This window comes from Pleurodeles waltl, chromosome 5 (assembly GCF_031143425.1).
Source record: "Pleurodeles waltl isolate 20211129_DDA chromosome 5, aPleWal1.hap1.20221129, whole genome shotgun sequence".
Taxonomy (NCBI): Eukaryota; Metazoa; Chordata; class Amphibia; order Caudata; family Salamandridae; genus Pleurodeles; species Pleurodeles waltl.
The window spans coordinates 783,018,008-783,042,440 of NC_090444.1; positions in this window are offsets into that span (position 1 = coordinate 783,018,008).

A 24,433-nucleotide genomic window follows, 5' to 3' on the forward strand; every position below is an offset into this window, starting at 1 on the left:
GAAGATTTAGCAAGTAACCCTCAGGTAACTTTTAGAAAAGGTAAATCTATGAAAGATATATTGGTGAAGAATGATGTAAGACAGCAAAGTACTCACAAAACATGGCTTAACACTCAGGATGGTTTTTACAAATGTTCAAGATGTAAAGCGTGCAGAAATGGTGAAAACATCAAGGTTTTATCAGTTGGAAATAGAACAGTTCATACCATTAAAGGAAGGTATACATGCAAGAGTGATTATGCAATTTACATTCTCAAATGTAGCTGTCCTAAACTATATGTAGGTAGTACTAAACTTCAGGTTCACAAAAGGATCCTTCAACATTTAAGAGCCATTTCAAATAAAGATGATTATTTTCCAGTGGCACGCCATATGCATGATTTCCATGGAGGAAGAGCGGATGAATTGAGTTACAGTGTTGTAGATGGAATATTGAAAGACATCAGAGGTGGTGACAGGGAAAAGAACTTACGCAAGCTAGAGTCGAGATATATATAATTTTTGGATACTAAGGAACTGAATGGGTTAAATAGCAGTGAAGAATTATATATTCATCTTCATTAATATATGAATCAAGTATGTTTTATACTCTTGTTCTTGGTCTTGTCAATTAATAATATACATTTTATTTTATCTGGCACAGTTTTATTGAATCTAGTAATGTGTATTTCACATGGAAACATTGGTACTTGTTATATGTCTGAGTATAGAGGGAATGAATTATATGAACTTACTAATGCGTATTTTACGATAATATTATATGTGGCTGTATAAGAACATATATGAAAGTTAAAGACATGTTTAATATAATTATATATTCAAGCTAGCATAGATTATAGATAAAACAAGTTTCAGGGTTGAGACTCTATTATGGAGAATCATTGTTACTATCCCTTCCGGGAATAGATTGAATTTTATATCCATAGCCACTTGTTTTGTTGATTTCAGGTCATTTGTAATCGCAAATGTATAAAATCGGTTATGGGGAGGAATTCGAACTGCAGTGCATATTATTCATTATAAAAAATTGTATGCGATTGTCCAAAAATAAGTTTAGGAATTAAGTTTACAATATTTGTTTTATAAGTGTGTAATGGGATCACATGATATATAAGCAAAGCCAAGATGGCGACTGTCAGGTTGACAAAGGCGGTAACGCCGAAACACGTTCCTGTGTGTAAATAAATCACTTAACTTACTGTGCCCATGGAGTGCCATCCTTCCGTATTCCAGGAAGACAGTGTGAAGAACATATATATGTATAGGTATAAAACACTTAAAACACTTAGGGGGTCATTTTGACCTCGGCGGTCTTTTTTCAAGACCACCGAGGGACCGCCGTGGTGAAGACCTCCAGTGGTTGCGGTTTTCCGCTCAGCGCATTATGACTGTTGGCAGCTCTCCGTCCTTTTTCGGACGGAGAGCCGCCAACAGCCATACTGGCAGTCGGCGGGGAAGTGGAGGTTGCTCCACCTCCACCTCCACGTCAACAGAACACCGCCCCCCGAATCACGTCCTGTAATTCAGCATGGCGGTGTTCTGTTGACGGTGTGGTGTCGGCGGAGCAGCCCCCATGGATCCCGTCCCCGCCCGGAGGATCGACGGACCAGGTAAGTCGATCGTCCGTTAGGGGAGGGGGGTGTTGTGTATTGTGTGCGTGCATGGGGGTGTGCGTGTGTGTATGTAGAGGGGGTGTGTGAGTGCATGTATGCTTGCGGGGGTGTTGTGTATGAGTGCGTGTATGTCTGTAGGTATGTCTTATGGATGTGTGCGTGTATGTTTGAATGTGGGTGTGCGTGTCTGACTGTGTGTGTGGATGTTGGCATGTATGTCGGTGTGTGTATGTGTGTTGGTGGTGCCTGCGTGCGTGTCGTGTGTGAATGAGTGATGTGATGTTGGGGGTCGGGGTGGGGAGGGGGGTCCTGCCACCTTTGGGGGGTGGCAGGGGAGGTGGGGGGTGTAGGGGAGGGAGTCGGGGTGGGGGTGGGGGTTGGGGGAGACCCCTATCAGTGCCAGGGAAGGAATTCCCTGGCACTGATAGTGCTTACCGCCATGGCTTTTATTGCGGTTCCAAACCGCATGAAATCCATGGCGGTCAGCCAGGTCCGAATACCGCCAGCGGTATAGTGACGACCACCGGACTGGAGACCCAGGTCTCCAGCCCAGCGGTCGTCTCTGCCCTGGCGGGCGGAACGGAGAAGCGGCGGATGACCATGGCGGTAACCGCCATGGTCATAATTGCAAAAAATAGACCGCCAGCCTGTTGGCGGTCTTACCGCCGCTTCTCCGCCGTCCGCCAGGGTCGTAATGACCCCCTTAATACTTACCTGTACTTACTTGTTAAACCTTTACCACTAATACACCTTTACCATTCATGCCTTTAGAAAAGTACAAATACAATACTTACCTTTAAAATTATTACCACGCATATGCCCTTAACATTCATGCCTTTAGAATGAAATTCATTGTAAAGGCAGGCGTGGTAAAAGCATGCATAGTAAAGGCATATGCGTGATAGTGGTTTCATTGTAGCGGTCATGCGTGGTAATGACCACTTTGTAATGGCTGTTTCTCGAGTTAAACTGGTACTAAAGAGGCACAACCTATACCCAGACAGTGATAAAAAGAGTAAATATGAGAAAATAATGAAGTAATATTATACAAACTGTGCCATATTACGCCACATAATTTTCAATTTCTAGCAGCATAAATTACTCAACCCTGTTGCATAATTTGTCCTTCTCCTGCAGCATAATTCCAGTGGCCCTGTTTACATCTGGCAAACATTATATACTTAGGTGTGGTTGACTATGGATACAGAAAAGTGCAGCAATCATTCCCATTTGATCCGTATTACAAAGCTAATGTTTTCTGAAATTTATGACCTTTTCAGCACATCACTCTTTTCATTACACTAGTATTAGTATCATTTTTTAAATCTTTAGAACACCTTGTTATGACATTATAACTCAATGTCTCTCAGTTCTTAGTGTTCACGCTACAGAGTGAGTGGTTCTTAGCCTTGGTTTAGGATTAGGCAGTTCCTGAATTCAAAATACAGATATCTCACAATTAAAAGATACTATGGTAACTAGGTCAAAGGCTCAAGGTTAGAAAAAGACAGGTTTTATCAGCGAATGGATTAGACTGGGCTTTGACCCTCAGGGAAATCAGGATGTGAGCTTAAATAAAAGCAAAACAGACTTTCTTAAAGTTGGACCATGACAGTTCTTAACTAAGCTGCAGTCTAATTCAGCCATGAACCTCAAAACAAAATATAATATAGTACTAAAGGCATTTAAAAAGTTTCTTTCAGCTATTTCCTACACACAATATGTTAATAAATATATCACCTAACGTCATGCCATTACACATCATGTAGGCAAGTTATCAACATGTCAGGGAGAATTAAAAATGGAACAACTGCTTAACACACCCCCTGAGCTGGCAGCATCTAAGTGAAAAGGAATGCAGTTCTGCACCTCCTACAGTTGCTTGGTATTAAACAGGTTTAATACATTTTCATGTCATATCTGGTACAATAAAGACTGACATAGCTGGTGGACCTTTGGCAGCTTCGTGGCAGCAGTTCAGGCTTGATCACGGGCGGATTTTAGGCTGCTGCAATTACAGTAATCCACTGACTGCAAACTGCAGTCATAGCAAACCAGCAGTGCTTACTGCAGCTAAACCTACGTTGCACTCCGGACCATGCTCCTGAGGTTAGAAATACAAAGGTCATAGCCGTGGTAATCAGCCTAAGACGCGTTCGCGGGCAAACACTCAACTTTCGCTTCCCCTGGCCTGACCTACACAGTCTGGGTGATGTTTGTAAAGAGCTTGCAGAAGCTGCGTAGTAGCTGCAGGAAAGGCCTACTAAGCCTCAGACAAGGAGTTCCGGAGAAGTCAGTAGAGCTCCGGAGACCCAAAGATCAGGAGTTTGGGGACTGAAACAGAAGCAAACCATCCAAGTGAGAAGATGCAGGAGTTGGAGGCAACGCATTAGGAGGAAGGAGGTCAGCGCTGAGGTGCAAGGTAACCTTGTGATCAGTGCAGTGCCTGAAACAGAGAGCTGAGCACAGTAACAGCATAGTAACCAGAGCCGTGGCTGGAGTGCAAATGAAAAGAGAATAGCTGCTTAAAACCCAAAGGCACCTAGGATCTTAAAGAAATTCTTTAATCTGGTGAACGCGAATGCCAGTGAAGAAGCTACGGTAGAGGAGGATGGGTGTAGGCTAGCATGGGAGGTTTTAGGTAGGCTCTTGAGGAGACAGCTGGTCCCCGGCAGAAGCGGCCCAGATAGGCCTGGATGTGGTTTGTGGGGGGTCTAGTGCTCTCCCACTTGTTTTCCCCACTGGATCGTTCAACACCCGGGAAACATCATTAAATCAAAATCAACATGGAAGAGAGCTGTGCTAGGAAGCCGAAAGCAAGGAAGAGAACAATTCTGGCACCTGCCCACCTAGGGAGTGGAGTTTGGAACACAAAGGACACAATTCAAGGGAGGTCAAACAAAGCCTCATCTGCACCTTGCTATAATCAGTAACCCTCACAAAGACATAATTGATTAAAAAAGAGAGAAGGCTCCCTAGTACATTGAAAGCAATGCAGTCTGGGAGGATGAGGGGGTCCCGGCCAAGGCAAAAAGAAGTCACTAGAGATAACAAGACTGCCAGACCCAAACTCTGTAACATGTTCTGAGGAAGAAGGATCAAAAGAATCAGAAACAGCAACAATAAAGCAGAACCTTAAAAAGGGTTGAGAACAGTGCCATCAAAAGGAGAAAGTCATACAATAACAGACTTCCCTTTTCAGAAACATCCAGAGAAAGAAAATACTATGGCAAACAAAACACGCCAAGCATTTTCTCAACTTAGAAATACATTGGGAACAGATAGTCAACCCTTAAACAAGGTAACTACATATGACCCTTCCACCTCAGGCACAAGCCCTCCAAGCTCTAGCACTCTCATAGTATAAGCGGAAGTGTGCAAGGCCAACATGTCATAGTCTGTTTCAACCTTGAACCTTTCCATCCTCAGCAACTGGGACTTACTCAGTCTAAGCTCTGACTGAGTCAACAATAAAGGTCACCTTGCGTGCCCAGAATTGCAGGATCACCCTCTGATTGAATTTGCAGAAACCACCTCAACTGTGCAAGATGAAGAAGCAAATCTAATAAAAAATGCACTCACTTCCATGTCACACAGCAAAGGCCTACAGCAGGAAACTACCGCAGTTAGTTTGAGTCTGTTCCTTGCTCGCAGTAGCAATTCACCAGATAAGGACATGTTCTCTTAGGAGGGTAAACCTTCCCAAAGCCCAATCAAGTTGCCTCACTTTGAGGCAGTTTTAAAACTCTCCAAAAAATCAAGGGAAAGAGTCAAAATCTCTAGGCCTGGAAGCACAAGCAGATGCCTCAAATACCATAGTACCAGCAGGCACATGGGAGCACTCCTAAACACAATGGAGTCAATGTCATCGGCAATACAACACCAATCGGACAAACTGGAAATACAGGTTGACCTCCTTCATATCATGGCTGTGCACATAGTGGGCATGGATAAAACATTACAAGTGCTAAACAAGTTGATCCAGAGAGCACAAAACTACAACTGCACATAGCAAGCCTCCTGTCAATGTTTAGGGCTAGAGGACAAATTATACACTTTTTAACCCACCTCAAACAATATCCTGCAGGTAGTAGGACACAATCAAACAGAACACAGGAAAGGCTTCAGGTCTCAGAATATGACACGAGAGAATCAGTGATCACCGCTGATGCACAAGCAAATGTGGTCAGTCCAACCCCCAACTTCATTAAAGAAGATTGCCCTATAAGTGCCACAGACAGTAATAGTGGCGAAGGCAATTTGGAATTGCATGCAACAGTAGAAACTCACATGGATCTCATAAGAAACCACAGCAAGACCTCTTAGAAATTACATTTGAGGCAACTGAAAGGAAAGGACTTACACTAACCAAAGGAATGGAAAAGGCAAAGGAAAACATGCAATAGGTGTAAAGGAGTACAGCAGAAAAGCGTATCTCAGTTATTTTCCCAAAAGAAAGCAAAAGCTGAAATCAACCCAGTGGAAGCAAAGCATTAATAAACAACTGACAAAGCTCCCAGCAACACCCAGGGAACAGTGCTGCCAACAAGCCATGCCCGTATCCAGCATAGAGAAATAACAATACAAATGAGTCCATCCATTAGTCACGATATATACCACAAAGGCTGGTGGGCACACGGTCAGTAATAGCAGTATATGTAAAATAAAACAATCAATGTACATAAGGTATCCTTCAGACCCAATGACAATATTGAGCAGAAAAACCTGCATTCTCTCACAGAGATCAGCAATGGTGGTATGATGAAAAGGAACATCCAAGTACATCGAGATAAGTGTAACGTAGAGGCCCTGCAGCAAGTTAAGTCACATGGACAATATATAGAGCACGACATTCCTTCCCAGGAACAAAGCCATGCACCCTCTGACCCACTAGGGGATAGGATCCAGGTGTTTGTCCAAGAGTAATTACAAAGTAAACACATGCTAATATCCTTTTACAAATCAAAAGGTGATTTTGACATCTTAAATAGAGGGGCGATTATGAAGCTAACAACGGAAATAGGAGCGCTGGTGCACATTAATTCCTCACACTTATTAGCAATATAATTTAAACTTCATACCCACGTAAGGGACAGAGGTGCAACGGTAACAACATGAGCTTCAAGTGAAATTGCGTATTAAGTTCTGGCACAGCAGGAATCTTTTCAATGGGGATCGAGATTCACAAGAACGACACCACGTTATCCAATTCCATTACTACCAAAAGCCATGAGCAATAGTAATGCCAGCTCAAGCTGGTTACGACCAACTACATCAGCAATTCGGCACTCAGTTTTAAGGGGGGGGATGACAGTGGAACTACCTTTGACAAAGCTCCAAAATTTGACAATAGTGAAATCCTCATTGAGTGGCTCTACTGTACAGGTCCAGCAGTCCCAGCAGGACCCCATAGTGAGAACAAACCAGGAGCGGTTATGGATCCCCAACGACTTAGACACCAACTAGTCCTGATAGTAATTTCACCTTGTTAGAGCAGGCCCGCTTTCACATTTGCTCCTGGAACACTTATTGTTTTGAGAAATTGCTGCAAGATAGAGAGTCAGTGTCATTCCATAAAAAAAATTGAAATTATTGACGTTATTGGTAATCTGGAACTTAAAGAAATGCAAATAGTAGGATACATGGAAATTCATACCCCAGCCAAAATGATTTCAGAATACGGACACCCTAGGGGGGACTTCTCCACATACTTCTCCACAAACTACAAGTGGGCTTTGGAAAAGTTTGATTCAGGAGTAAACTGGCCACAGGTAACTGAACTAGAAAGCAAAAGCTGCATCTTCCCCCCTTGAAGGCGCTACTCATCATAAAGGTTTACATTCACTCATGTAAAATGAAGAAGGAGAAAAGGATAGCAACCTTGACTGAGTTAATAACGAAATTACAGAACCTATACCAGCAATTGTACCTCATCTTCTCAGGAAACTTTAATACTAACCGCAAAAAGAGTATCAAAAATCCAGACAACAAATCTAATGCTGTTAACCCATGAAAGGAGCTGGAAGAGCGAGGTCTAGAGATGCTGAACAACAATACAAGGAGGACTACCCTGCATCAATAACCTTCCTCACTGGTATAATTATATCAACAATTGACTATGGCCCTCATTACAACCCTGGCGGTGGGTGAGAAAGCAGCAGTAACACCGCCAACAGGTCAGCAGTAAAAAAAAAGGAAATATGACCAAAGTGGAAACCGCTCAGACAAACAGCCACTTTAACACACCGACCGCCAGGGTGGTAACAGCCGCTGGGCTGGAGACGTTGGTCTCCAGCCAGGCGGCTGTCACAATCCCACCCTCGGGATTATGACCCCGCCTACCGCCATGGATGCCGTGGCAAGCGTACCGCCTCAAAAACTATGGTAGTTGGCACTATCAGTGCCAGGGAATTCCTTCCCCCCTCTCCCTCCCCCTCCCCAGAGCCCTCTCCCCCCCTTCCCCCCTCTCCTGCCCCCCTACAGATTTACACACCCATACGCGCACACATATACACATATATACGCACGCATACCCACTTCCACCAACGCATGCACACATACATTCCCACACACCGCAACACACACCAACATACTTTGGCACACACACGCATTCACAACACTCAACATACACGTACACTTACATTTAGTCATTCACGCACTCATTCAACGCGACTCACACCCGCATTCACGCATACCAAAACACACACACACACACACAACGCCCCCCCACCCCTTCTCCTGTCAGAGAACCCGACTTACCTGCTTGCAGGGTGTCCTCTGGCTGGAGACGGGACACGGCGCTGCTGTCAGCAGCAGCGTCTACCAGCAAAACATCGTCAGGCCGTATCATTGCTCATGATACGGTCGGCGGTGTTTTGCTGGCGTAGCGCTGCTGATGACAGCAGCGCCACCTTACCGCTGTCCGCCGCCATGACCATCAGTGGTATTCCACCAGCCCTCTGGCGGAATTCCGCCAACTGTCATAATGCGGGTGGCCGGCTGGTAGCCACGGTGATGGTATGTTGGTGGCCGTTGCTGTGGCAGTAGGCGGCACTTACTGCCAAAGTTGTAATGAGGGCCAATACGTTAATAAGTGAAGAAGCACTTCCATTGGTGAGCCTATTGCAAATTACTACCCATTCATAAAGTGAACACGTTGCTCAAATTCTTAGAATAGAAGTCACATTCTCCAAGCTAATCTCAGTAAGTGGGTTAGCCTCTGCACCAGTAAGCTATAACCTAAAAATACTAAAATAACATGAAAATGAATGACCGAAGTGTGTCATTGTGCAGGAAGTCCAGAAGTTAATATAAGAGCAAAGCAACATGAAAAGGCTTGGGAAACCTTATTCACGACCCTTTTGACAAAAATACCAGTCACAACAACACTTAATGTGAAGACAGAAGGAAACAAAGCAATGGAGGGAGCGGGAAGTCAAAACTGGTATACCAGCAGTTTGCACAAATTAAAAAAAAGAATCACAAGAGAAGTGAGATTAACAGCAGATGCAAAGAAATAGAAGAAGGCCAAAAAAAGGCCAAAAAAACTCCCCTTCGAAACAGGAGGAAAAAATATCATAAGGAATGCTGGATGGCAAAAAGGAAGGTATGAAGAAGGAATTTGGAACAAGCTCTTATAGACCAGCAAATTACCAAACTGTAAAGAATTCTGGTGTGCGATTAATGGGTTGGTTATGGGACAGGCTTGATGTCAAAATGCAGGGATTGCAGATGAAGTCTGGGAAGCATGACATGTATGCCTTAACAGGTAACTGCCGGAAGAGGGAGGGCAGTCAAAAAAACTAAAGTTGATGCTGACCTGCTTAGAAGTCAGCAGGGTGACCAAAGTGGTAAACTCAAATCCCGCAAATCAATGCAATCAAATGGACACTGCAGAGAACCAAAGTAATATGAGCTACCACTCAAAAAATGTGATGTTCCTGAATGACATCAGGCAATTAGAGAAGATCTTAATGGAATTGAAGGCAGTAGGAGCTGTGGGCATGAACATACTTTCTAACACACTTTTCAAGCTGGACATTGCTTTTTGGGCTCTATATCTAACACCCCTGTTTAATCAAATCTTTCACACAAACACCAAACCAGACTCATAGAAAGGAAGCATCCTTCACCCCATCTTTAAAAATTTAATCTAATCTTTGCCGAGCAATTATAGGATCATTGCATTAGTTGACGTTCAAGCAAAACTGTACACATCATGTTTACTTCAAGACCTGCAAGCATGGGTCAAAGAAAAAAGCATTATACCAAAAACGCAAACTGGGATCAGACCAGTCATAGGGACAATTACAAACTTAGTAGCACTTGCCACCTTAGCTGAAAAAAACAAAACAGTGCAAAACCTGTCTATTTGCATGTTTTATTGAACTAAAAATGGCCTGAAACAGCGATGCGTCCTAGCCCCAAGCTTGTTTAATTTATACCTCACTGACTTAAATGGTCAACTTCCACAAAAGGAAAGCCATCCCCCGATGTTGACGACAGAGCAAATAGTATGTTTACAGTATGATGATGATATTGTCATCTTGAACCAAACGCCCATTGGCCTGCAATGGACCAAGAATGCACAAAAAGTCTACATGGACCAGCAAGGCTTAGAATTGAACTTAAGTCAGACCAAAGTGGTACATCTTATCAACACAAAGTACAAGTCATTTACCTAGTTCATTAAGAGCAAACAGGTTTAGTTAGAAGCTACATACAAGTACCAGGATGTCAATATGGATATCAAAATGGAGCATCAGATGTCCTTTAAACAATACCTGGCTGCCCTACAGGCGAAAGCACATTCCCTAATATTTGCATTCCAGTTGTTAAAAAAGAAACTCAGCTGCCCCTCGTTTGGTCACCTACTAAGTGTAATGGCAGACCAATTAATTCCAACAGGTTGGATATGGTATGGAAATAATGCATAGTAGGGGAAACAGAAACACTCAAACCAGCTTCAAGTAAAAGCATACAAAGCAGTATTCTTCTTACAAAAATCATCGGCCCCAACTCAGGATTGTCTCGAATGTGGCCTAACAAATCAAAACCTACAAAGAATGAATGCCTTTGTCAAACTATGCTGGAGACAACGCGCCTCTGAAAGCGGTTCTAAATTATGTTGGATGGAAATCAAGGAGTAGATGAGGAACAAACATAAATAATTATGGGGAGAATACTTAGGACAGGTAATTGAAGAATTAGACACCTGCGATTCATGGCCCAGGAACATGGAAAGAGTAGCCATTTGTCGAGTAATCAACTCCTCAGCCAAATATCAGTTTTACCTACATGACAAGAATTACTTCCCAAAGAGACAGCATGCTTGCACAGTAAGTAACACTTACAGTAGTTTGGGACTCCAGGCGGATATGAAAGCCCCCTTTTCACTAGCTTTAGAACACCAGTTCATGTTATGTTGTTTTGGGCACCTAGATATTAAAGATCTTATTTCAACTTGGAAGGGCCCGTCAACTAACCCATGCTGTTATCTATGCAAATACAAACAGGAGCCAGCATTACACATCCTGTACACCCATCCAGAAATCATGGCCCAATGGAAAAATCTACTCAAGCCAACATTTTTGAAAACTTCACATCCGCACCTGCAGACAAGCCGTAACTACTTGATAGAGTGGGACTTCGATCCCTCTAGCTTGCAAGGGGATCACATTTTTAAAAGTGGTGATGAAGAAACTCAGTGGCACTGGAATAGAGACTGGACACGGTCAGCTTGCACTTTAAAATGCTCCCCATGCAAGGCCTATGCACTTTACAGTTAGAAACAAGGGAACAAAAAATAAAAGAAGCACCTAACAGCTAGCTGAAAGAGGAATCCCTGCCTTAGGCTAAAGGAACTCAGGAGTTGGTTCTAGACGCGTAAAAACAAATTTAATCTATTACCCCAGAAATAGTGATAAAAATGCTTCTCTTCCACAATCAGAGGATGGGCCCACGATGAGTATAATAAGAATCGAGCCACATAAGGCTGCCAAAGGACTAGCAGAAAAAGTGCTTATTATCCTTAAATGCTTAATATTGTACATTTTATCTACAAGTGAAATTAGCATACTTTATGAGTTTTACTTGAGTGTTGCTTAGAATTACTGCATGAAATGTTATTGCTTTAGCTGCATGCAATGGTTTTTATTAACTATGCAAGAAACTTCTTTGACTTTTTTTATCAAATAGACTTTCAGTAAGAACAGAAAACTGGAAATGTTGGGTGAAGGGAAGTATCATCACAAGGACAATCATGAAGCGCATCAGCATGTGCCCTCCAAACTTGGGAAAGAGAGCATCTGAAAAATCATATGAAACCGAAATCACAGATGCAAATGGCTCTCCTAATGAGAGAGAACTGAACTCGATACGGTTCGGTTGCAGTGGTCGTTTGATGTAAAAGTTACATTCTCACTGATGCTTTGGTTTACTCAATAGACTCCTTGATGAGCCAACTTAATTTCAAAAAGTTTCTCCTAATCCTGGCCTCATGAGATATTAACAATGCTTGGTGGTAGTCAAATAAAGCAGGCACCCCAACTCACAGCTCTTCTAATGTCATGAAGCTTCATAGTCAGACTGTTGGTTATGATTTCACAATTTAGAAATGTGGCTGTGTTGAACCATAATGATACCAGCAGCAAGGGATGTCTCTTCCGCAGTGGTGGAGGGTGTCGTCCCCCTGGCTGAGCCAGCAGATGAAAAATAAAAGAGTAGCTTGTTATCATTCTATTTTTCATCATTTTTGAAAGTGACGAAGTGTGCATGTGTGTTTGGCTGGCCGTCTGAGGCTGGCCAAACAGACATGCACACTTAGGTTTCTCCAACCCGACTGTATACACAGCCTGGCTGGAGAAACAGCACAGACCCCATTCTTGTGTTTGAGTGGCCCTTCGTGCTGCTCCGACCAAGCCTGACACTGCTAACATGCTATGTTTAGCATGCAAACAGCACAAGGATATCTGAGGCGCCTGTGCTGGTGTCCCAGGGAGTGCTGGGATACCCCAACAGGAGCAAGGCAGCTGGAGGCAGTGGGAGACGGGTGGCGGAAGGGAAAAGGCAAGTATTTTCTTTAGTTTTTTTATGTTGTTTCCGCCATCATCCCCCCGCTCCCTCCTTGACATATGCACCAGCCACCGCCGTCTCCAGCAACAAATTATATTTACAATTCCTTTAAATAATCTAAACTCAACTCTTCACAACAGGAGAAATTCAGTGAGTTTTGAGGCAATCCCAAAAATCATTGACTGGATCGATTTCACTTCGACTGTAGGGATTTCACATCAACGTGCCCCCATAATCCTGCACTGTAGGACACCATAAGGATGCACTTATCTTTACAGCTCAAATAAGTCAGAGATTGATGTTGTATCTTAAAATGTATTAATGTGTCTTTCATGTAATGGTGTGGCTATATTGTTATCTTATAAATATTCTGGCAAAGTTTCTTTCCTTGTTGGAGGTTCTAGAAGGTTTGATCTCAGAGATGGATGAAGACCTGCCAGGGGTTGGACGCCTTACTTGTGAACACAAATAAATGACTTCAAGAAGGATCACTTCCTGGAGATATTTTACTCAAAATTGGGGATGAAGATGGGATGGTTTTTAATGAAAGGACTGGTTTAGCAACACATATCATCCTGCTGTTTCAACCCCTGAAAGCTGCTTGGATATCAGAAGTCCCTGTACTTGAGAAGGCTGCTGTAGAGTGAAATGCTGTTGTGTCCTTTTGAAGCACTTTGTGACTGGCAACTACTGTTTAAATTGTATGCTGCTATTAATGTTTTGATGAGTGCAAGGAAACCTTTATTTCTCAGGCCATGTGACTGAGAACCAGAACTGGGTTCTAATAAAGTGGCACTTATTAACAGAGTCGATTGATGCGTGCTGCACCCTGACTTGCGTAGGCCATAATGACCTTAACACCATCAGGGCTTGAGGCTAGCAGGACAAGCTTGTGACCAAACACATGGCAGAAAAGGGAAGCCCTTCATAGTGAAGGGAAGATTGCGGATGATGTCTAAGGAAATGCGGGCTTCAACGTAGTCATCAAGCGAACTGAAGATGTGTGCCCAGTATTGTCAGGTGTGGACAGAGACATGCTTGTGTGTAGTCAGTATGCTGGAAGCTCAAGAGCATTCCTTTAAAAACACAAGTGTCTCATGAGGATATGTAGCTGAAAACCCATAGCACATTTTTGACCTGAGCAAGGAAGCAATCGCCATGCATGGAGCCAATATCCCTCAATTGAAACTGAAGATGGACAACTGTTTTTTTCCTTCTTTTCCTTTTCAACTTGCAGGGAGCTAAAGGAAGGACTAGAATATACAAGTAAATGAAGGAGACATTTTGGAGTTCTGACAACAGTGACAATATTTCCTAAGTTATTTTATTGTTTTAAGTCTAAAGTTAGCTTATTACAACACAGTGACTAATTTCCTTGTGTTCATTTTTGTTTTGAATTGAATTGAAGTTAGCAGTAGTCACTGTATTTTGTCTTGTTAGATGTCTGCTTTAGTGTCATGGACAGGTCATCGATCACACCACCTCCTACATTTTTGCAAAATCCTGGCATCCAAACAATGCCTTGGGAGGAATGGAGAGAATCCTTTGAAACCTATTTATGAGCCATGGGAGGTAATATGTTTGTGGTGAAGCACAAATTGGCCTTACTGAAACATAATTTTGGAATTGAGGGTAGGAAGGTATTGAAAATACTGCCTGTCCAGTGGGCTGTGATGGTGATGATGATGATGTGTCAGGTTCGGATGAGTGGCAAGCAGATAAATATATGGATGCCCTAAGAGCTTTAGAGGAGAATTATGGGAAAAAAGTTGCACAGAAGTAGAGAGGCACAAGTTTTTTTCTCATACTCAGTTGCCTATGGAGAGTACGAGCATTATGTTGCAGTCCTCAGGACATTAAATGTAACATGAAAATGTAAGGAGTAACAGAAATAAATTATAAGGGACCCATCAATTGATAGAACTTGTAATATGAAAACACAAGAGAAGGTATTAGAATTAAAAGATACAACATGGGACAAAACTATTTACATAGCATGATGTATAGAAATCACTACAAAATGTGTAAAAGAACTGAGGGCCTCATTACGAGTGTGGCGGTCCAAGTACCGCCACACTTGCAGTGATGGTTGGACCGCTGCAGTCTAGGCGGTACAATGGCCACATTACAAACCTGGCAGGATGCCATCATCACTGTCAGGAACATCATTTCCGATGGGCTGATGGCAGTCTGAGTTGTACTCAGCCACAGAGGCACTGAACTCAGCGCCGCTGTGCTGATTACAACTCAGCTTTCTGCCAGCCTTTCCATGGTGGTAACCCTGCCATTGAAAGGCTGGTGGAAAGCCAGTGCTGCCCCCCCCCCCAGCCCAGCACCATCGAATGCTCACTGTCTGCTCTACAGACAGTGCACATTCCAATGGTGCTGGTGTGCTACATTGTTGGCCTCAGCTCCCATAAGGGAGCTGAGGCCATTACCGTAGCACTGTTCCCACAGGTCAGCCTGGCAAAACGGTGTAATACTATGTTCCCGCCGGTCAGCCCGCCATGGTTGACTAACAGAAGAATAGAAAGATGTGAATAATGTACATGTAGTTCAAAAGGGTCAAAAGGGATCCAAACAGGAGCCAGAACACACGGGGTGCAGGAGAAACCTACATGCTAAAGATGCATGAGGGCAAGGCATACTGCTGATTCTGACACAGCTCACCCTAAAACTGCTTGATAAAAGTTGGAATGTGGCAAATGGTTACCTATAAATATTGAACCTCTTTGTTATTGTGGTGAAAAGCTGCCAGTCATTGGGTGTTTTGATGGTCTGATTGAGTATAAAGGCCAAACAACTACAGCCAAGGTGTATGTGGTGAAGAAAGGAAGGGTGTTACTGGGGTGAAAGGAACAAAATTCTTTGGAAATTATACTCAATCACCCAGCACAAGTCTTACTTATGGAAGATTCCAACAGAACAAAATGGGCTAATGTATATTCCAAGTTATTTGCTGAACAATTGGGTTGTTTAGAAAAATGTGAGCACCACATAGTACCTAAAACAAGAAGTTGTCCTAAGGTGCATACGGTGAGAAGTATTCCCTTGGCATTACATGAACAAATTAGAGAAGAACTTGATTGTTTTTCCAGAGCCGGTGTGATTGAACCAATAGAGTCATCAGAGTGGCTCAGTTCTATCGCATTGGCACGCAAATCCAATCTAAATGTCCGTGGACTTGGGAGACCTTAATGAATGCATTTTATAGCTTGCCCTCTGTTACCACACATAAATGAAGTGATCATAATTGTGAAAACTGATTAATATTTCTCATCTCTAGTCCCTTCTAGTGGATATCACCAGGTGTGATTGCACCCAAAATCTAAACATCTGATGTAATTCATAACTCTCAAAGGTGAGTTTTAATTTGTGTGGATGCCCTCCGGTCTGGTGTCAGCATTTCCTGTATTATGAAAAGTAATGAGCAGCATTTTTAAAGTGATGTGTTTCCAAGATGACCTCCTAGTGTGGGGAAGTGATATCGAGGAGCATGAGAGGATTCTAACTGAAGTGTTGGAAAGATAGGAGATGGCTGAATTACTGTTGGGACTGATAAATGCAAGTTTGGAGTGACCGAAGTATAATACAACCTAGTAGCATAATGAAATTAGTAGAGCCCATGGAGAGGGCACCTGCTCCATTTGTTAAGGAACAGCACTGTTCTTTTCTCGGTTTGGCCAAGTATAATTCTAAATTTTTGCAACATTTTGCCGACAATGCACAGGTGTTGCGATTGTCTATAAAGAAAGGTGTACAATTTGAGTTGACACGTCAATGTCAAGCAGCATTTGAGGACAGTCTTTTTTCAAGGCTATGGTTCCTAAACCTTTTGATCCCCTAGACAAAAGTATTATTGTTGTGGATGCTAGTGCGTATGCCCTAGGGACAGCCTTAATGCGGAAAAAAAAAACAGGAGAGAGAGGTTGCATTTTCATCTAGGATGCTTAAAGAGGTAGAGAGTTTGAATTCAATAATCAAGAAGGAAGATTTGGCCTGCTGGTGGGGTATGCAGCATTTTTAAAACTTTTGTTTGGTGGACTGTGTTTGAACTGTGCACAGATCATATGTCTTTGATAGATATTGTTAGAAATGGGGTCTTTGGTTGGCAGTCAGGTTACCCCCTGTCCAAGCAAGGACCCTCACTCTAGTCAGGGTAAGTCACACACAATCCAAATTATCCAGTGCCCACCCTCTAGTAGCTTAGCACTGAGCAGTCAAGCTTAACTTAGAAGGCAATGTTTAAAATTTTTGTGCAATAAATCATACAATAACACAATATAGCACCACAAAAATACACCACAGTGTTTAGAAAAATATATAATATTTATCTGGATATTTGCAGGTCAAAACGATCAAAGATGCAATAAGTAAATGTAGAGATATCACTGAAAAGTGATGTAAAGTGTCATAAGTCTTTTTAAACCAAACAAAGTCTCTTTCAAGCACAAAGTACCTGGTTCGCGTGAAAAATCTCGGCAAAGGGCCGCAGAGGAGGAGAAGCGTGGAAACAAAGGGGTGTGCGTTGATTTCTCGGGCCACACACGGCGATGCGTCATTTTGTTTCCACGCAGGGACAGCTGTGTGTTGATTTCCAGCGCTCGCTGGTGGATCCTCTTCGGGTTGCAGTGTTTTCAGACGCCCCCGGATCTGTGCGTGGAATCCTGGGCTTGTGGGCGTTGCATGGAATTTTCTCCTGCACGGCAGGCGCTGTGTCAATTTCCCCTCTGGAAGTTGGGCTGCGTCGTCCCAGGTCGGCTGTGCGTCGATGTTCCGGTCACAACGCAGGTGCCGCGTAAATCTTTTCCTTGCGAAGTCGCGCTGCGTCGTTCCGGTTCGGCATGCAGTGAATTTCTCGCCGCGGGGCAGGTTGTGCGTCAGTTTTAGCATGCTGTGCATCGAGTTTTCACTGCACAAGGAGTACAGGTGCAAGAGTGAAGTCTTTTTGGTCCTGAGACTTCAGGGAACAGGAGGCAAACTCTATCCAAGCCCTTGGAGAGCACTTCTTCACCACAGCCAGAGAGCATCAAGGCAGCAGGCCAACATCAAGGCAGCAGTTCTTCACAGAAAGCAGTCAGGTGAGTCCTTTGGGCAGCCAGGCAGTTCTTCTTGGCAGGATGCAGGTTCTGGTTCCAGTTGTCTTCTCCAGAAAGTGTCTGAGTTGAAAGGGGCAGAGACCCTGTTTATATACCCAAATGTGCCTTTGAAGTGGGGGAGACTTCAAAGAGTGTCTTAGAAGTGCACCAGGTCCCCTTTCAGTTCAATCCTGTCTGCCAGGGTCCCAGTAAGGGGTGTGGCAGTCCTTTGTGTGAGAGCAGGCCCTCCACCCTCCCCACCCAGGAAGACCTATTCAAAATGCAGATGTATGCAAGTGAGGCTGAGTATCCTGTGTTTGGGGTGTGTCTGAGTGAATGCACAAGGAGCTGTCAACTACACCCAGCCAGGTGTGGATTGTAAGGCACAGAAGGATTTAAGTGCAGAGAAATGCTCACTTTCTAAAAGTGGCATTTCTAAAATAGTAATATTAAATCCAACTTCAGCAGGATTTTATATCACCATTCTGGCCATACTAAATATGACCTTCCTACTCCTTTCAGATCAGCAGCTACCACTCATAAAAATGTATGAGGGCAGCCCCAATGTTAGCCTATGAAGGGAGCAGGCCTCACAGCAGTGTAAAAACAAATTTAGGAGTTTTACACTACCAGGACATGTAAACTACATGGGTACATGTCCTGCCTTTTGCTTACACAGCACCCTGCCCTATGGCCTACCTAGGGCCTGCCTTAGGGGTGACTTATATGTAGAAAAAGGGGAGTTTAAGGCTTGACAAGCACTTTTAAATTCCAAGTCGAATTGGCAGTGAAACTGCACACACAGGCCTTGCAATGGCAGGCCTGAGACAAGGTTAAGGGGCTACGTAAGTGGGTGGCACAATCAGTGCTGCAGGCCCACTAGTCTACAGGCCCTGGACACATATAGTGCACTCTACTAGGGACGTATAAGTAAATTAAATAGTCCAATTGGGTATGGTCCAATGTTACCATGTTTAAAGGGGGAGAGCATATGCACTTTATCACTGGTTAGCAGTGGTAAAGTGTGCAGAGTCTAAAAACCAGCAAAAACAGTGTTTAAGAAGTGGAGGGAGGCAGGCAAAAAGTTAGGGTCTAACAGATATATTCTATACAAAAGGATCTGGAAGGACCACTCCAAAGATTGCAAAATGGCTTTAACCCTTGCAGGAGTATAATTTTGTGTTTCACTATGTCCCTGGTGCAAAGAATGTAAATGCAGACTGTTTGTTATGGTTGCAATTACCCAACATGTATTTAAGGAATGATGATGAGGATGAGGTTTGTGTGGTGGCAAACATAAGTGAATAATGTACTGGTGGCATTTTAGATGATGAATAAAAGCAGGCACTGGAGACTGATTTGTTGCAAGTTGTGCCAGGTTTGTCTAAAACCAGAGGACAGGATGACACTAAAAAAGGGGTGCTGAACAATTTCAAGATGGTGTGGGCCGAACTGTCAGTTGTGAATGGGATCTTGAGAAGGGACAGAAGGTTAGTAGTAACAACTGAAATGCAGGCCATACTGCTAGAACTACTACATGAAGGACATGTGTGAATGTCAGCCATGAAGAAAAAGGCTGGAGTGGACTTTTGGTGGAATGCCATGGACACGGAGATCGAGGGATTTGTGAGATATTGCATCAGTTACAGGTACAGTGATCAATCCCATGTGGTAAGTCTACCATTTGTGTTTATGTTTATGGAACTGTAATGGACATACAAGACATTGAGATGTGATAGTATTGTTAACTTTGTTCATATTTAGCTAGGGAGATATGCTGCATCTTAAAATCCATTAATAAGTCTTTCATGTAATGGAGTGGCTGTATTGTTATCTTATGAATACTCCTTTAGGGCTCCATTCTGTGTTAGAGGTTCTAGAAGATTTGACTTCGGTGACTGATGAAGTCCTGCCAGAGGCTGGATGTACTACTTGTGACCATGAATAAATAACTTCAGAAAGGATCCCCTTCTGGAGGGGCTTTACTTAAAAGTTAATATCCCATTTTCGTTGCAAAGACAACACATTTCTATTTTCTTTCAAAAAATAACACCAGTACCTCCCAATTTTCATTGGGAGTTGTAAACATAAGAAGGGTCTGACATGCTCCATATCTTGTTTTTAATAAAACCATAAATGCATTTGGCTTTTTGATTTAGTAAGACTAAGGGGGTCATTATGACCCTGGCGGAAGGCGGAGAAGCGGCAGTAAGACCGCCAACAGGCTGGCGGTCTTTCCTCTGTGTATTATGACCATGGCGGTTACCGTCATGGTCATCCGCCGGTTCTCCATTCCGCCCGCCGGGCTGGAGACCAGGGTCTCCAGCCCGGCGGCGTCACTATACCTCCGGCGGTATTTGGACCCGGCTGACCGCCATGGATTTCATGCGGTTTGAAACCGCCATGAAATCCATGGCAGTAAGCACTATCAGTGCTAGGGAAATCCTTCCCTGGCACTGATAGGGGTCTCCCCCACCCCCCGCCCCCACACCAACTCCCTCTCCTCCCCCCCCACCCCTCCTGCCACCCCCCAAAGGTGGCAGGACCCCCATCCCCACCCCGACCCCCAACATAAAATCACTCATACACACACGACACGCATGCAGGCACCACCAACACACATACACGCACACACACCGACATACATGCCAACATCCACACACACAGTCAGACACGCACACCCACATTCAAACACACACGCACACATCCATACAGACATACCTACAGACATACACGCACTCATTCCCATACACACAACTCCCCTGCAAGCATACACGCACTCACACACCCCCTCTACATACACACACACCCCCATGCACGCACACAACACACAACACCCCCCCACCCCCCTCCCCTCACGGACGATCGACTTACCTGGTCCGACGATCCTCCGGGAGGGGACGGAAACCATGGGGGCTGCTCCGCCGACACCACACCGCCAACAGAACACCGCCACGCCGAATCACAGGACGTGATTCGCTGGGTGGTGTTCTGTTGGCGTGGCGGTGGAGGTGGAGCAACCTCCACTTCCCCGCCGCCCGCCAGTATGGCTGTTGGCGGCTCTCCGTCCGTAAAAGGACAGAGAGCTGCCAACGGTCATAATAGGCCGAGCGGCAAACCGCCACCACTGGCGGTCTTCCGCACGGCGGTCCCTCAGCAGTCTTGAAAAAAGACCGCTGAGGTCAAAATTACCCCCTAAATGTTCTAATCAAATTAGTATCTAGATCCAACTTTACCATGTAACCCCTGAAATCTTCTATCAACCACTTTATACTTGATTGTACTCTAGATAACTTATGACCTTTATTGGGAGAAGCACACAAAGGCACAACTGTAAGTGTCATTAGAAGCTCCCACTAAGATGACAGCAATTCATTGTTTTTGGGGGCACCTAAGAAGATATTGGCTAGACTGCAGAAAGTCCAACATTATGCAGCAAAAGTAGTAGTTGGAGCTCCTGTAAAGCCAATGCTACCCCTATTTTTCAAATGGTCCATTATTATATGTTTCTCATCTAATTGAATCAAAAGATTTATCAATAAATTATAGACCCTTGGGGTAAGGCTGTCTAGATCAATTGATGGTTTGCTGTGAGAGATATCAAAGCCCTCCAAAATATAGCTGAAATATGTTACTGCTGCTGTCTATAACCAAATTCCAAAAAGTACTGTGCAGGTGAAAGAAAACGACGAGTTTTGAGGGTGCAGACATGGAATCAAGGTTAGACATGTGTGATGTGTCATAAGTTGAAATTTGTAATGCAATGTTCTGAGTTTCAGAGAGAGTTTGCATGGGACACCTTGACAACCTCAGCTTTAGGCGTTAATTGGACTTGGACAGAGTTAAGGTGGTGAAATATGAATAAGGCAAATAAAAGTCAAAACCGATTGCATCACACGACCTTTCACATGTTACAGTAGAATGGAATACCCATAAAGTGTCTTGTGCTTAACTCTTAATCGGTACCAAACAGACCCTAACTGGTCTAATGATTTGTGTTTCGTTTTGCCTGCGTAGATAATCACCTGGACTTGGATGAACTATGTAGGCAATTACTGTGCTTGGTGCATTTCGAAGCACGCTGTCAACAGTATAAATTGCGAATAGTGTTGGAATATATTTACATTTGCCAATCAACAGTTAACGATTTTGGGGGAAGGCTGAATACAATGTGATTGGCATTTATTACGCTCGACAATCTCTTGGCATTCTAAAAAATCACTGCAACCTCAAGATACCTGTCATCTTATGCCACATAGGTGACTTAATATTGTATTAAAACTGTTGCAACAAATAGTGTACTCTAGTTGTGCAACTGCATATGTCAGCGATTCATGATTGAAGAGATTATCTGAGAATGTGATTTGAATAGACACATATGCCAGTTGTTACCTAGGAAACATGATTCATTAAACACGTTCGCAACGAGTTTAATTAGTGTTCTTTTAATCTGGGCTCATTATAATACTTGTTACAAATATTTTCACTAATTACAAACATACAAAATCAGTATGTACATAAATTAATCCAAAGATTATGGCTGTTATCAAATCAGTAATTTAGAAAATCGTAATTACCTTAATATAAAAAGTGAGGGAAATACTGTGTCAGTCAAGTAAATGACACGTTTTAAAAAAGGCACAAAAAGTTCAAGCGATTGTGCTGCAAAAGATGTATCTTCTTTATTCGCTATCTTTCAAGCCCATGTGAGTGCCTACTTTTGACACTATTACCATTACTGAATCGGATTCTTCCTTTATCGGAAAAAAGCAGCAAATAAGTAATCTATCGGGTTATTTTTTATTCCCAGTGAAAGCATCAGTTCCAGCTGTCCCGCGACTCCCTTTATGGACTTGAAAGGTACTATACATAAATAGGAGCTGGTCTTATGAAAGTAACATTCGTAAAATAACGCCCACAAAACAGAAAAACATTAATCAAAAGTACACGGCTCATTTGCATCCCACACAATTAATAACAGTATCACTAAGGCCTCGGTAAGAATACCAAGGTAATCCATCCAAAAAGAACATTAGTGTATTCCACGGTCCAAATTGTCTGGCTAACGAGAACCGTGGTGAGTCTGCAGATCTGTTGCGATGAATCCAAACATTTCGGCTGCTGAACCGGTGCGGGTTTTCCCGATTACCAATGTGATTCTTAATTTCGGTAGGGTACCTCAAGTCAGAACTCGTAATCAGGGTAATGTCTGCTCCCCTAGAACAACCGATGTTGCTGGTATCGGTAGCCCTAATGAGATGGTATACTGGGCTAGTCATCGAACGTTTTCCAAAGAGATGCTGTATATTCCTTGATATTTAAATAGAATAGTGTAAGCCCGACTGAGAAGCAATGGGGAAGAACTCACAAGAATACAGTGCCGTATGCCAAATGGTGTCACAGCTGAAATAGTTATTTGCCATAAATGAGAATTGGTGAGCAGAAGTACTATATTACTGTCACACTTACTAGATCGTTTGAGTATATCACCTTCAGCAACATTACTTGAGTTGAGCAAAAAAAAAAAAAAATTAACTTCGCATTTTGTAAAACTAGTCCACAAAGTGTGGAGAACACGACCACCTAATCTTCAAAATAGGCAACTGGCCAAAAAATCTTTTTTTAAATGAACCCGTTTCTGAGAAGAATATATTTATTTGTACATTGGGTTTAAAAATTGTTCCCCACTCGACGTGTCACATATTTTTTATTCGTCTGATAAGTAACGTCTTTAGTTTTAACCAGTGTGAGTTGGTGAACCTTTTCATAATGTGTAAATTTGAGTTCAGTAATGGATTCAAAGCTCGGGTGTACAACTCCTGCAAATTCCTCCTAACAACATGCAACGTTGTCAAAGGAAATACATTTGTTTTCCTTTTCAAAACCACAATGTTTTTATTACACAAGGGTTGCACAGTTACAATTAGCTGCTTTTAGTTTCCCTCATATGTGTATCAGTCTTAATGTGGTGCTTTCTTTTTATATTCTGGATGTTTCCGATCTTTGTATCTTGGTATGTTTGGGTCTGCCCTCAGGCTTTACCTCACCAAGGACGAGACCTGCTCCACCATGAGTAACATCCATTCCGGGGCCCCCTACAGACCTCTGTCCTAACTACATTTTCAACAAAGCCCCACACTTCTATCGAACCTGAGCTCTGCCACACCCTCAACTGTTCCATAGATTCAGCTACCTTCTCCAAGAACTGGAAGAATGCTTAGAGCCACCAGCTCCTGAAGAAACCCACTGACGACCCCTTGGACCTTAAGAACTACCACCCCAACTGTCTGCCGCCTTTCCCAGCCAAGGTCATCGAAAAGGCCATCAACACACAGCTCCGTAAGCACATCGAGGATAACAACATCCTGGACATCTCCCAATCTGGTTTCAGGAGCATGCACAGCATGGAGACTGCCCTCCTTGCCGCCACAAATGACATCCTCTCAGTCCTCCACCACTGCGAAACAGCAGCCCTCATCCCACTGGACCTATCAGCCGCCTTCAACATGGTTTGGCACCTCACCCTCTGCTCCAGACTCCACACAGCTGGCATCCATAAAAAAACACCTACAATGGATACGCTCCTTGCTGTCTGTCAAAACGCAGAGCGTCAGACTCCCTCCTTACCTGTCAGAACCTATGGAGATCAACTGTGGAGTTCCACAGGGC